Source organism: Podarcis liolepis (genome assembly GCF_965112155.1).
Source record: "Podarcis liolepis genome assembly, chromosome: 3".
Classification (NCBI taxonomy): domain Eukaryota; kingdom Metazoa; phylum Chordata; class Lepidosauria; order Squamata; family Lacertidae; genus Podarcis; species Podarcis liolepis.
Genome location: NC_139557.1, coordinates 19832245 through 19848068, shown reverse-complemented (window position 1 = coordinate 19848068; position 15824 = coordinate 19832245). Strand labels below are relative to the sequence as shown.

Genomic DNA, 15824 nt, shown 5'->3' with positions numbered 1-15824 from the left:
TGCCTCATAGTACAATTTTAGGTCCGGCAGGGCAAAACCCCCTCTTTCTTTAGCATCTGTCAATATCTTAAATTTAATTCGGGGCTTTTTGCCCTGCCAGACAAATTTTGAAATGTCTTTGTGCCACCTCTTAAAACATTCCATCTTGTCAAGAATCTGCAAGGTCTGAAACAAAAATAACATTCTAGGCAATACATTCATTTTGATTACTGCAATTCGGCCTAACATTGACAATTTCAAATTTGACCATATTTCTAGATCTTTTTTAATTTCTGACCAACATTTTTCATAGTTGTCCTTATACAAATTCACATTCTTAGATGTTAAGTATACCCCTAGATATTTCACCTTCTTTACCACAGTCAAACCTGTTTCCTCTTGAAATTTCTCCTTTTCCATATCTGTTAAGTTTTTCCCTAAAACTTTGGTTTTTTGCTTGTTCAACTTAAATCCAGCTACCTGGCCAAACTGTTGTATTATTTCTAAAACCTTTTTCGTACTAGTGTTTGGCTCTTGCAAAGTCAATACTAGGTCATCTGCAAACGCTCTTAACTTATAATGTTTAGCTCCGACCTGCACACCTTTGACCTGCTGGTCATTTCTTATCATGTTCAGCAACACCTCCAGAACTGAAATAAAGAGTAATGGGGAGATCGGGCACCCCTGTCGTGTTCCTTTTTCTATCTTAAGTTCCTCAGTCACAACATTGTTTACAATCAGTTTAGCTTTTTGTTCAGAATAAATTGCAGCCATACCATTCTCAAAACCCTGGCCTACCCCCATCCCATGAAGATTCTTCCTCATAAAACTCCAAGAAATATTGTCAAAGGCTTTCTCCGCGTCCACAAAAATCAATACTGCTTTAGTGTTTATATTCACCTCTAGCTTTTCCAGAATATCTATTACATTCCTTACATTGTCTGCCAGGTGTCTTTTAGGGAGAAAACCTGCTTGGTCCTTATGAATCTTCTCCATCAAGACTCTTTTAAATCTTTTTGCCAAAATATCTGCAAAAATTTTGTAATCCACATTAAGGAGTGATATTGGGCGGTAGTTCTTGAGTTGGGTCTTTTCAGTCTCTGACTTTGGTATGAGTGAAATATATGCCTCTTTCCACGATTCAGGTGCCCTTTTTCCCTCAAGGATCTCATTACAAACTTCTCTTAGTGGTTGAGTCAGCCATTCCTTCAGCGATTTGTAGTATCTGGAAGTCAGTCCATCTGGTCCCGGAGATTTGCCCAGTTGCATATTCTGAATGGCAGCCTCTATCTCTTGTTCTGAGATTCTCTGGTTCAAGTCCATCTTACTTTGATGAGAGATGTTTTGTAATCCATATTTTCCAAGGAATTTGTCTATATCTTCTTCATTTTGCGGGCCTTGAGTGTAGAGTTTTTTAAAATAACTTAAAAAGCAATTTCTAATTTCATTAGGTTTGGATATATTCTTTCCATCCACCTCTAGGCTTGTAACTGTATTTAGTTTCTGCCTTTTCTTCAGTTGCCATGCCAAAAGTTTGCCACATTTATTTGCTGATTCAAAAGTCTTTTGCTTCATTTGCTTTATCTTCCATTCAATCTCTTGGTTCATCAATTCCATATATTGTGTTTGATATAACTTGATCTCTCTTAGAATGTCCTGAGATTTTGGTTTTGTTCTTAATTTTCTCTCTCCTTCCTTTATCATTTCCAAAATCCTCTCTTTTTTCTCATTTTGTTTTTTCCTCTTTATTGAATTTTGTTGAATCAAGAATCCTCTCATAACCGCTTTACTTGCGTCCCAGATCACTCTTTTCTCCACGTCGGTCCTCAAATTTATTTCAAAATAGTCTTTTAGGGTCTTTTGGGCCTTCGTGAGAATCTCCTTATCTCGAAAGAGGGTGTCATTCATTTTCCATCTAAATTGACCAGTTATTGTGAGTTTCATCTCCATCTTCACGGCGTTATGGTCGGAGCAAGTTTTTGGGCAGATTTCCACTTTCTTGATCTTTGGAGCCATTCCACTAGTAACCCAGATTTGATCAATTCTGGTCCAGGTCATCATTGCTTGGGAGAAGAAAGTTCCCTCTCTCTCCAGAGGGTTCCTTGTTCTCCATATGTCTATCAAGTCCATATTTTCTGTCATTTCGAAAAAAGTCTTAGGGAGTCTCCCTTCCTTGCTAACTGTTAGTCTTTGTGCCTTGTCCATGTTAGTGGAGACCACGCCATTCATGTCTCCCATGATTATCATATTGTAGTCCAGATAGTCAGTGAGGGTTTCATGGAGTCTCTTAAAGAAGTCAGATTTGCCTTCATTTGGTGCGTAAATTCCAACCACTAGAAGTTTTTCTCCTTGTATTTGTATCTCCACTGCCAGATATCTCCCTTGTTCGTCCTTGAATATCATTTTTGGAGCCCATTTCTCCTTCACATATATTACAACTCCTCTCTTCTTAACTTTGTCTGATGAAATAAATTCTTGTCCTAGCCTTTTATTTATAAGTAATCTCCTGTGGGCTCTGGTTATGTGGGTTTCTTGTAAGCATATCAAGTCCAGTTGTTCTCTATTCAATATATGAAATACTTGTCTTCTCTTCAAAGGCCCATTGAGCCCATTACAATTCCAACTAAGGAATTGCAGAGCCATCTTGCTATTTTTCTGAGGCTCCTCCAACAGCTCCCAGTTGTTGCTCTTCTTCTGATGGTGGTGGTTTTTGTCCAATCGAGAGATTCAGGAGATCCAGTGCTCTCCTCTGTTCTGCAAGTACGTCCACAGTCCCCTTCTGTAGGTCCTCCTGGTATCTTGCCAAAAATTTGTCTTTATCTTGAATTGTCTTTATTTTCACCTTGTTTGCCTTGTAGTCAAATGACAGTCCTTGTGGGAATTCCCACCTGAAGCGGATAGAATTTTTCTTTAGTAAAAGGGCTAAGTCCTTGTAGAAGTTTCTTAAGTCCAGAATGTATTTTGGGATGTCTTTAAAGATCTGTACAGCTGAATTTCCGATTTGCAAGGCCTTTTCAAAGTGTAGTCCTAGTATTTTGTCTCTTTCCTCCTTGGATCTGAGTGTAATCAAACAGTCTCTCGGGGTCTTTCTGTGTTGCTTTTTACCCAATCTAAAGGCAGTCGTAATTTTGAATTCGTCTTCCTCAAGGTCCCAGCAATCCACAAACTCCCGTGTCAAATATTCCACAAGGTTGTCTCTTTCATTCTCCGGAATCAGTCTTATTTTTAAATTTCTCTCTTTCCTCTGTAACTCCCACAAGGCCAAGGTTGCATCATGCTCATAGACCTTCTTGGCAATCGGCTCTAATTTCTCCTGTGTCTCTCCCGCAGTAGCTTTGGCATCTTCCGCAATTTGGCGCGTAGTGGCGTTTTCCTCCACCAATTTATTTATAGATTCTGTATTCTGGTTTAATCTTGCTGAAATTTCTGTTAATTTTAGTGTATTCTCTGAAGTCTGTTTTGTCAAAGACTCCAGAGTTTGGTTTATCTTGAGCAGGGCGTCTGTCACAGCTTCCATAGAGACGGCTGCTCCTTTGTCTTGTCCTGTTGTTCCTGCTGATCCGGCTGTTGCGCCTGAGATTGAGCCTCTTTTCTTTACCTGTTGCTGCTGCAGCTGTTGTTGTTGTTGTTTGGTCTTGGCTCTTGTAACTATCTCTTCTTGTGCGCCACTCATGTCAAGGTCAATTCCCACGGGATTTATTCTCCCTTGGAAAATTCCACTGTCTTAGGCCGTGCCGGACTTCACTTTGTCCTCTAGAGGGAGCAAATCAAAATGGCCATAGGGCAAAATTTCCAAGTACAAAAACAAAGGAGACTGTCCAAAATGTAAAAAAGGAGATTAACACAGTCAAAGTCAATGTTACTAAGAACTTGTAACTTCAAATTGCCACAGTTGCCCAATTTATGCTATTTCTTCTTATATTATACAGTAGCCAGGCACTGTGGAAACTTTGTATCAAAGTATCACTTCACAGGGAAAAGTCAGTTCAGTGTGCTAAGAAGGCAGACCGTTTCATGCTTTCAGATGGGTGAGACAGCAGAGGTTTTTTACTTCCAATAGATCATGCAGTTATTGATCAAATTCACCTCCCCTCTGCCCTGCTAGCTAGAGGGGAGATCAAAGGTCTAAATGTCCGGTTTAGCTGATCAAAGAGCAGGTTTAAACGGATGCAGGTTTAGAGCTCCGTTGCTTTCGCTTTCATGCAGTCGGGGGGAGGCAGACTTCCTTTGTTTAAGTCTCCCCCGTTTTTAGCCCAATTTTTAGAATTTAAAGGGTCCCGATTATTTTTTCAGCTCTTACTCACGGGGATTCAGTCCAAATTTTCTTTTCAGGAAGGAATCGGCGCTCTCCGCTTATGGCGACGCGGCTTCACTTCGCAGGCTGGGTAGCGACTCTCAGCACCGCGCTCACTCCCGATGTCGATCCGTAGCCTTTAAAAAGGCTCTTTCACGGTACTGGGGGGCGCAAAGGTGCCCACCGAGTCTCCTTGTTCTCAGGCTTCAGCGCCTGGGATTTTAGGGGTCCCCCGCTTGCCGTAGCGGGTAAGACCCGAACTTGCGAAGCAGTCCTTCTCCGGAGCTCGGAGCTAGGACCGCCATTAAGCGCTGGCACCAACCGGAAGTCCCATTTCTCACTGCCTTCTTTGCAGTGGCTCCCCGTCTGTGGGATGCTCCCCCTTGGGAAGTTCGCCTGGTGCCTTCATTATACACCTTTAGGCACCAGGCAAAAATGATCCTTTTTAACCAGGCCTTTGGTTGATCTGATTGACATCCTATACCCTTTTAAAATGTGGCTCTTTTCGGGGGGGGGGGTTGTTGTTGGGTTGTTGTTTTTATTCTGATTATATATGTTGTGATCTTTTCTGTGATCATAATGAGGATGATGACCATGGATCTCAAGGACGGGGAACCTGTGTGTCACAGAGCAAGCCGGTCAGTAAATCACACTGTGAAAGTTGGAGTTAACTCCTTGTTAGCCAAAACTAATTGTGCACAGCACAATAAGCACAGCAACTCATTTCTGGTAGGTTTTACCCCATGAAGCAGTTGCTGAGACTGAAGATCCCCACTTTCCTACAGCTGCCTCCTCTCCAGGGGTTTTCCCAAGATATCACAGACTCTGCACATTGCTAGTCTCTCTCCTGCCCTTTTCATGCCTCTTCTGGTCCTGGGGGGGGGGGGATATTTGAACTTGTCTGATTTTGCTACTTACCAGAAGTGATCTGAAGCCTTCTCTTAGGGTACTTGTCAGTTCCAGAAGCATTTCCTGTCGCAGCAGTTTGCGTTTACAAGCATGGCGGTACTGCATACAAGAGAGGACTGAAACAACTTTCCTGGTTTAGGCAAAGGCCAGAAAGTTTCACGTTCGGCAAAATGAGAGGATACCTGTAGGAAAGAAAGAAAAGGCATTGACCATTTTGTCATCTACACATATTCCAATAAAAGTAGGCTAGGAGCATAGGCAGGGCTGGCCCAGTGTGGTGTAGTGGTTAAGAGCGGTGGACTTGTAATCTGGTGAACCGGGTTCGATTCTTTCACGTGCAGCTGCTGGGTGACCTTGGGCTAGTCACACTTCTCTGAAGTCTCTCAGCCTCACTCACCTCACAGAGTGTTTGTTGTGGGGGAGGAAGGGAAAGGAGATTGTTAGCCACTTTGAGACTCCTTAAAAGGTAAAGGGACCCCTGACCATTAGGTCCAGTCGTGGCCGACTCTGGGGTTGCAGTGCTCATCTCGCTTTATTGGCCGAGGGAGCTTCTGGGTCATGAGCAACACACAGAAATGCCGTTTACCTTCCCGCCGGAGTGGTACCTATTTATCTACTTGCACTTTGATGTGCTTTCGAACTGCTAGGTTGGCAGGAGCAGGGACCGAGCAAGGGGAGCTCACCCCGTCGCGGGGATTCGAACCGCCAACCTTCTGATCAGCAAGCCCTAGGCTCTGTGGTTTAACCTACAGCGCCACCCGCTAAGCGGGCTATCAAATCCAAACTCTTCTTCTTCTTCAATGTCCCACCGTGGCCACACACCCCACTACTGTAACCCCCTGTGGCCAGTCACCCTGTGGCACCCATTGCAGCTTGCCTCCAGGTGGCGGCGGAGGAGACACAGCGGCAGGTGGGCCACGGGAGCTGCAGGGGATGGTTGTGGAGGCAGGGGGCTCTCTCACTGCTGAAGCTGAGCAAGACCCAGCAACAGCCAGCGCCCACCAGTGGCAAGTGCCAGGCGGTGGGTGCCTGGCAGCAAATGTCCAGTGGCACTACTAAGAGCCTGCCACCATGCGGCAACTGCCTCGCCACTTTTCGTGGGCGGGAGGGCCAGCCTGAGCACGGCAGGAGGGAAGAAATTAAGCAGGAGATTGATAGGCAATCAAGCGATTTAAGATGTTGTGGAAGATTTAGGTTTGGGGTGAAGGGAGATTCAAAGCTATGGTTTGAAGCCGGTTTGCTGTCAGGCTGCGGCTTTCTGGTTTGCGTGTGCTATAGTTTGTGCCATTTGAATTCTGCAGCAAACTACGGATATTGAAAATCATGGAAATGAGGGAATCCATGTACAGGAGAAAAGTAGGGAGAATATGAGGTTCCAGCAGATTGGCTCAGTTCAGATGTCACAATAATAATAATAATAATAATAATAATAATAATAATAATAATAATAATTTATTATTTGTACCCCACCCATCTGGCTGGGTTTCCCCAGCCACTCTGGGCGGCTTCCACAGAAACCAAAAAACACTAAAATATCATACATTAAAAGCTTCCCTGAATAGGGCCGCCTTAAGATGTCTTCTGAATGTCAGGTAGTTGTCCATCACCTTGACATCCGATGGGAGGGCATTCCACAGGGTGGGCGCCACCACCGAAAAGGCCCTCTGCCTGGTTCCCTGTAGCTTCGCTTCTCGCAATGAGGGAACCGCCAGAAGGCCCTCGGCGCTGGACCTCAGTGTCCGGGCAGAACGATGGGGGTGGAGACGCTCCTTCAGGTATACTGGGCCGAAGCCGTTTAGGGCTTTAAAGGTCAACACCAGCACTTTGAATTGTGCTCGGAAACATACTGGGAGCCAATGTAGGTCTTTCAAGACCGGTGTTATGTGGTCTCGGCGGCCGCCCCCAGTCACCAGTCACAAACTCCATTAGGCTAAGACGTGTATAACCAGGATGAGGAATACGTGGTTCTTCAGATACCGTTGGACTCCAACCCCAGTTACCCCTAGCCAGCATGCCCAGTGGTCAGGGGGAGTTGTAGCCCAACATCTCAAGAACCAAATGTTCTCCATCCCTACTTTAGGGGAAGGGCAGGTACAAACAGAACCAAAATTGACAGTAGACTGGTCAAAGAGCATTAAGCCTCCTGTTTCTTATTTAATCAAAATGGAATTAAAAGGGGTTGTGCACTAGATTTGTAGCAACAGAGAAATCTGCATGCACCTTGTTAAAGCCAATTTCACTTCAGGGGGGAAAAAATCAGGGCTCAGCAATCCTCCACAGTACTAGGCTATGATTCACTGCTCGGATTACATTAATACCACCCATTACTCACTGTGATTACCTAGTGCGACGCATCCATTCAGTTAATTAACAGACACAGGTTTAGGCAACGTGGCAAGTTCTTTTGATTCCAAAAGCATTCCAAGCCAACTTTATCAAGAAAACAAGATCCAAGATGGTGGCCTGTATCCATCTTTGTCCAAAGGTTTTTCAATTTTCATTGCTGTTCAATGGCAGCAACTCAATTAAAGGAAGAGAAGGCAGCTACTAGCCATGATGGCTAGGCATTACCTTCACTGTCAGAAGAAGCAGACCCCTGAAAACCAGTGGGTGGGAATCAGAGATGGCTGTTGCACTACTTTGCTAGCTACCAATAGGCATCTAGGTTACTGTGGGAATAGGAGGCTAGTCTAGATTGTCCACTGGCCAGATCAAGCAGGCCTCTACGTATTTTCTTGTGCAAACCTTTATTCTGAAGGTTACATGACCAGAGACCAGATATATCTGGGCTTTCTGTAACAAAATACTACATACTAATGGAGAACTCATACTCAAAACTCGGAATACCCAGAATAGACCCATTAAAATCAACGGACTACTTCGGCATCATCTGTAGTGATGAATGAGGTATGCAACAGGGAGTTACTAACTTAGTGGGAGAGGGGCGGGGATGAGGTGGTGGGCAATATTAGATTGAACCTACACAGTGCTGATATCTCCATTGACTGGTCCTCTCCGCTCTGGTTAAGTTGCAATGTCTCTGCTGCCGGCCAGGCTGAGCTAGCAAGAATCCACACCGAGCAAGTTGGAGTTAACTCTTTATTAGCAAAAACTGGATCTTCATGCAGGTCTGGCCCCCATGAAGCAGTTGCCGGGACTGAAGGTCCCTGTCTCCCCACAGCCGTCTATGTCTCCTCCTCTCTAGGATTTTCTCCGAGCGATCGGAGACTGCACCTGCGTGCCTACCTTTGTTCCTCCCACTTCATGCTTCTTCTGGTTCTGGGGGACAAGAGTGGAGGGGACCTCATCGCAGCAGGAGAGGGTGACACCCATGACTCTTCACCAGCCTGACTCATCTCTGTCTCTTGGCCTCTCTCCTCCAGTACTCCTACTTCAGCTTCTGCCTCTCTGCCACAGACTCTCCCAGCTCACTAAGTCCTGTTGCCCCTTCAGTTTCTGACACCTCCTCCTCCCAGTCTTCTCGCTCTGACCCCACCACCGGTGGCTCTGAGCCTCCTTCCCATGGAGGTTCCCCAACAGTTTCCTCCCATCACTCCTCTGTGTCCAACCAGGCGGGGCTCCTCCTCACTGATGTTCATGAGCAATATTACTTCACTGCGACAGAGAGTCCATTTCATACACCATAAAGGATTTGGGGGTCTGTGAAAATTCCTTAAACAGATACATACAAATAACAAAGTGAGTGTCTGCAGTCCACTAACGTACATTATTTAGATGTTGACAGATGAATGGGTTGAGTTACTACAATAATAATAGCTATCAAGACAGCTTAATAAGAAGCTGGCTGTGATCTTAATCCAACATATGTATTTATTTTCCGTATATTTTATTACCTGCGAGAACACTGCAGAATTGTCTGTTGTTATATACAAGATCTGCCCTTATTCCCTTATGGGGGACACAAGAGCCCTTATAGAGTCCTTTGTAGGTTCTCCATCAGAAGGAGAAAATAACAGAGGCCAACCAGAGAATATTGATAAGCAAAGCAGCTAGTAAGCCTGATCTTTATGGAACTGTTGAAACAGGGTGTTCCCCTCACACGCAGAAGAAAGGAGGAGGACCCAGAACAAAGGTGTGCCCACCCTTATATAGACATTTTTAATTGCCTTCCCTGGAGCTCAAGACCACCCCTCCATACATCATACATACATCAAAGAAGGGGTGTAACCCAAGACCACCCCCCACAAACATCATACCTATATCACAGAAAATGTGGTCTACCACAGAAATTTGAATGTTGTTTTTCCTGGCTGCCAGGTTATCTGATAATGCCTTATCTGATTGCCTTTCCTGGTAGTCTGGCCATTCCTTTGAGATGGTGATTACCCAATTCCTGAGACAATGGGAAGGTTCCCTCACCCCCTCCCTCCTTGCAGAGAAAACATTTGGTCAGTTGGGTAGTCAAAATGGTTTCAGGATGGTCTTCCAGTGCTGCTCCAGATATGTGGTCCACATATCTATGTACATGCTTGGTTGGTACATTTATGAACATTTATTATATATATACCTTAATTTTTCTATTGCACTGTATACAATTCCCAAGAAGATCGGAAGTCTACAGTTTTAACACAAATATTCTAGCCCCCTCCTTGTAGATAAAGTTGACTTTAATGAGCCGTTCACTTAGAAGTGATGACCTGTTCATCCGTATTCTGTTCTGGCTACACGCAGCTGGCTCAGTGACTGAGCACTTCGGGAAAATTGAAAGATCGCTATCACCCTGACCTAAGGAAAGTGGGTCAGTTAAGATAGTTGGGCTTAGTTTAAAGATCACCTGGAATCTTTGCCTCTGAGCAATATGCAGGAGGCTTCCATTTGGGGTGGAAAACTCCATAATGAGTTTTCTTGAATGGTTGTCCTTCAGTTATACGACTCTGCAGAGTGACCGAGAAAGGCAAGAATAAGCAGAGTACCTCATTATGCCTTATCAAGATCAGCCTGTTCCGGCAGTAAAATAAAATGTCTCCCTTCAGACCAGTTTTAAAGACCACTAATCTTATTTCTCAGTTACTTTCAACAATACACGGCTTCTAATAGCGACGAACAACAAGAAAATCAATGCTGCCCAATGTGAACAATGAAAGCTAGGTCCTTAAAAAGGATAGAGTTTCCAGTGACAATTGAAAATCAATGTATTTTGGCCCAACACTTTCAAGAAATTCAATTAGCATGAAATACTTTTTTTTTTCCTTTCCATTTTCAGTGAGGAATCTGATGGACCGTTCTTCTCTAGTTTATCCTCTCATCAACCACCGCATAAGGTTGACGGCCTTCGACTGTTACTTGAACTTTTACAAGTGAGGCCATAATACAGTAATATTATATTAGACTGGATTCCTGAATCCACGACAGTTCCATGGACCGTATTTTTCGCTCTATAAGACGCACTAGACCACAAGACGCACCTAGTTTTTGGAGGAGGAAAACAAGAAAAAAAATATTCTGAATCTCAGAAGCCAGAACATCAAGGGGGATAACTGCACTGTGAAAGCAGCAATCCCTCTCGCTGTTCTGGCTTCTGGAATAGCTGCGCAGCCTGCATTTGCTTCATAAGACGCACACACATTTCCCCTTACTTTTTACACGCCATTCTAGAACCTAAGCAAGTTGAAAATCTTATCAAAACTATCTGATGCTTTCCATAAACTCATCTCCCCAAGGATTCATCTGCTGTGAAACGGATGAAGCTTAAGCTCTAGACCTCCCTAATTCCATAGGGCCCCCAGAAGTGACTTTAATCCACATTGGTTTGTTTTTTTAAAAAAATGGGGCTAGTAGACTCAAATCAATTTATTTTTTCTTTTATATATTTCAACAATCCCAAAGTTTGAGAGTCAGTAGCACAGGTGTTGCAGACAACCTCACTGAAGATGATGACAGTGGTCACCCAGACCTCATTGCTGGTTGTGAAGGGGGCCCCTTAACATTCAGGCTTCAGGACCCCCCAAAATGTAGGTCCACCACTGCATCAATCATAAGCCACACTGGAAATTTTGAACTATGTGGTGATACAGAACTGGGGGTATAGAAATGATTAGCTTGGCAATGCAACAGCCACCCCCACCTCTGTGTGATTTAGGGCTGCACATCAAACTTGCAACACATGCAAAAGTGCAGGGCTCGCCTAGAGACACATGGCTGTCCGAAGCCACCCTCTCTTAATATGGTGGAAGTGAAGTCAGCTTCCAGGGCAAGAGAAAGGGTGGGTCCTAAGACTGGAAGTGGTAGAATTTTCTTTGCATCTGACAGTGGGATGGGGGCAGAGAAGCTAGACTGGAGCCAGAAGTTTGTGGTCAGTGAAATAACCTCTATCCCAGATGTCAACCTTAAAGGAGACAATTTTTTTTACTTCATGAAGTGTGACGCCCCTTTCCTTTTAGAATTTTGGCCAGATGTATTCATCTGAAGCTACAATTAAGTCATCCCAGTACAGTGGATGCTCGGGTTGCGTGATCCGTGTGGAAGGCACGTTCGCAACCCGCAGCATCCGCAACCCACAGCACCGTGTCTGTGCGTGCGCGGGTTGCGATTTGGTGCTTCTGCGCATACGCAAAGCACGATTTAGTGTTTCTGTGCATGCGCGAGTGCCAAAACCCGGAAGTAACCCGTTCCGGTACTTCTGGGTTTCGGCGCATCCGTAACCCAAAAACGCGCAACCTGAACCCAAGGTATGACTGTACTAGATCAGTTTTCTTTGTGTCATTTCCAAGCAGAGAACGATACAGCAACGTATGCGCATTTAACTCGTGCACATTCAACTTTGTGCATGTGGCAAAATGTCCTTGGCAATCTCACCTGCCATTGAACCCAATGAGTTTTCACCGTACGCAATTTTGGCATCAGTCACAATCCCTGGAATGTCACCCTCTTCTCCATTGCCGGCTCACTGTACTTCATTAATGCCTCCACCTCCACTTCTCCAGTATCTGAATTTTCATTTTTGAGGGATCTCTGGGATACTCTAGGAACTTTTGTTCAGAGTAGATCCAGTTAGTGGGTCTACTCTTGAGTAAAAATTAGTGTCTCATAGTTAAGCGTCCTATAGTAAATGTCTTGTTTCATCATGAAGGGGGGACATTCAGAAGAACGTAGGAATTGTAAAATCACACGACGACTTCATCGTTACAAAAGGAAATGTGAAAAGCCTTAGGTTGGCAAGGCAAGGCTTGTTTGCCTTCCATGTACCATAACATAACTGAAGGTTAATGGATTGGTAAGCAGTAAAATAGACAGGGGGAAATGTAGGATAGAATAGCCTGCATAACACTGTTCATTGCATTTATATATGGGCCATTAGCTTTAATTTCCCCCCCAAGAGAGAAAGATTGGTCCCATAAAATTGAAAGTGCTTGAATTTGGAAAGTGCATGCCTGCAGGTTTAAAAACCAAGCGTATATTGAAAAATGCCATAAATTAATATATTTGTGATTCTTAAAATGTCTAAGTTGCATTCACATAAACAACAGCTTTTATATCTTGAAGTCAACAAAGGAGAATTTAACCGATGGGAGAAATGGCTTTATGTCATTTGGTATAAGCAAAAGTCGTTTATTTTATGAGTTCATTATAGTGAGAGCCAACATGTCACAAGGCTTTGAGAAAATGTGCAGGCATTTGCAAAGCTTTGGTTTTCTAAAATGGCGACCGAACCCCCTCAGATTTCTACAAAAACCAAGCCCACCCCTATGAGGAATTATATGAGTTGATTATGTTTCCCTCTCAGGTGCTTCAAAATCCCAGAGATGACACCAGCCCACTTGACGTAAATTACCTTCCTGAGAGCATATCTCAGAATTAATCCATGTTACATCCATACGACCTCAACCCTCATCAGCCTACGTTACATCTGTAAGCCCTCCTCTGAAAGAAAATTACTGAAAATGGATGAAATACAGAATTTGTTATGCAGGGTCCTTTTTAACTGACTGCATGTGGGATAGCATTTCTTCCAAAGGCCTGCAACAGAAACCATAAACAAGGGAGAACTGCAACAAATTGTTGCATTGTGCGGTGCTCCCATTCAGGGTTCCAGCCAGCTAGCTAAGCCTTCTTCCAGAATATTCCATCCAATCACCATTCTATCACCCAGTTTTCCATCCCTTCTCCAACTGCAAGGATTCCCTTGTCAATGAGTAAGCTCAGTCCACTACTGGGCTGCATGGGGGTTTTTTGAGGGAGGGGGGAGATGGGATTTTTCATTCCTCATTTTATAATCTCCCCACTTTTGTACTTCTGCAAACCTTGGGATCCCCTCCAGCCTGCCGATACTCCCTGCTGTGTAGGGATGGTGATGTTTCGGCTACATAAGGATCCACACTTTGAGAATGAGTTTGCTGTTGGTATAAGGGACAGCTGCAATGATTTTTCTGCTGCTTATATCTAAACATCCCCTTATGCTTTGAGCATACAAAATGCTCTCAGCTTCCAAACCGCCCCCCCCCCCCAGCCCAATGCTTAAAATTACAACCTTGGGTTGCTGCTGAGAAAGAGGGCAAATATATGTAAATAATAATATGATTATTACCTAGCACACAATGCTGAAAAATAAATGATGCCAGATTTGTTTAATAAATGCATACTCCACAGAACTCATATATTTTTTCCTAAATTTTGTTTAAAAATGAAATGTTAAGAATTAAGAAGATAGGTCTTCTTTTTTAAAGCAAGCCTTAATATCTTCCTTCTTGAAAAACCCATATCTGGTTTCATTTCGAATGCTTGCCATACAGAGAAAGAGAACAACATCATCACTATCGACGACATAAAACTGGATGAATTAAGCATTTTAAATGCCTTTAAGTTCAGTGGGAGACTTGCAGCCCAGTCTGACCTCTGTTCATGTCAGAGTAAGCGCCAATGGCATAGCTGTCAACTTTTCCCTTTTCCTGCGAGGAATCCTATTTGGAATAAGGGAATTTCCCTTTTTAAAAAAGGGAAACTTTGACAGCTATGGCCAATGGTCCCCATGGGGTTTACTCCCAAGTAAACATTAACAGGATCGGGCTGTTAAAGCCACTCATTTAAACTGCTCCCATTGAAGCCAATGGGATGAAGAGTAAATAGTTCAGAAACACAACTTACACCAAGCAGGGCTTGAATTGATGGCTTCCGGGTACTTAAAAAGTCACATTCAGCCCTCACTGAGGACAATTTAAAGGAGTGGTGGAATGGCTTCATGTTCTTGTTTGACACAAGCTGCTAAAGACAAAGAGATGGCTGATGGGAATTGGAGTCCAACAATACCTGGAAGACCAGCAAGTCCTAGTTTACAGCTTTATTGCCATAATAACCCATCACAAGATTTAAGCATCCCCGTCAATATACGTCCATTTGGGCTGATTAATTGCTGAAGACTGCAAGTAGTACCATAGTGAAATGCTAAATGTCCCTGCTTCGTCTACAACAGATTTGCACCCAGGTTCCTCATGGGCTAAAGTCAAGCAGCATTAGCTCACGTCCGTTCTGCAACACTTGTCATTATTGGATTGATTTTATTTTGTTGCGGAGAGAGGAGATGTGATAACCTTTTATTGAACAAGCCGTTTCAATTAAGAGCCGGCAAACTTTCTGCCCCCAAGGAATGGGCTGTGTGCTTACTTATCCCACCAAGGCTGGCTTAAAACAAATGAACAAAGAGGTATTCCTTTACATACATCGACTGCAGTTTTTCGACAGGGTCTGGTTATTGTTTGTTTGCTTGTTTTGCTTCTGCTTTAACCATTTGGAGAGAGATTCCACTGAAAAGCTTCACAGGGTGATTTTCAGGGCACTGTCAATTCAAGGACACTGACAAACTAGAACGTGTCCAGAGGAGGGCAACCAAAATGGTCAAAGGCCTGGAAACGATGCCTTATGAGGAACGGCTAAGGGAGCTGGGCATGTTTAGCCTGGAGAAGAGGAGGTTAAGGGGTGATATGATAGCCAAGTTCAAATATATAAAAGGATGTCATATAGAGGAGGGAGAAAGGTTGTTTTCTGCTGCTCCAGAGAAGCAGACACGGAGCAATGGATCCAAACTACAAGAAAGAAGATTCCACCTAAACATTAGGAAGAACTTCCTGACAGTAAGAGCTGTTCGACAGTGGAATTTGCTGCCAAGGAGTGTGGTGGAGTCTCCTTCTTTGGAGGTCTTTAAGCAGAGGCTTGACAACCATATGTCAGGAGTGCTCTGATGGTGTTTCCTGCTTGGCAAGGGGGTTGGACTCGATGGCCCTTGTGGTCTATTCCAACTCTATGATTCTATGATTCATGCAAAACTTTCCCTGGAACGTCTGATCACTTCCTGAGAAAAGAGTACCAATCTTAGGGTGCTTTTGCTAAGATTTATTTACCAAATTACACTCAGGGCAACGGAATTTGAAGGAGCAGCTGTTCCCACTAACAGCACGGAACAGAACATCCTAAGGATGTATTTTGCTAGCAACACTTTGAATTGTGCTCGGAAACGTACTGGGGACCAGCGTAGATCCTTTAGAACCGGTGTTATATGGTCCTGGCGGCCATTCCCAGTCACCAGTCTAGCTGCTGTATTCTGGATAATTTGTAATTTCCAAGTCACCTTCAAAGGTAGACCCACGCAGAGAGCATTGCAGTAGTCCAAGCAGGAGACAACCAGAGCACG

At 44.0% G+C, this 15824-nt stretch overlaps 1 protein-coding gene across 3 annotated transcripts in view; it reads right to left on the bottom strand.

Annotated features, from left to right (window-relative positions):
* Positions 1-15824, bottom strand: part of KCNS3 (potassium voltage-gated channel modifier subfamily S member 3) — a 66315-nt gene that overhangs the window by 27123 nt on the left and 23368 nt on the right. For 2 of the 3 annotated variants that reach the window (XR_014524081.1, XM_083495634.1), the window contains exon 2: positions 5192-5364. The exons of the other annotated variant lie outside the window; for it this stretch is intronic. The gene's annotated coding sequence lies outside the window, so the exon portion shown is untranslated. The remainder of the gene's footprint in view (positions 1-5191; positions 5365-15824) is intronic. 3 annotated transcript variants of the gene reach the window in all.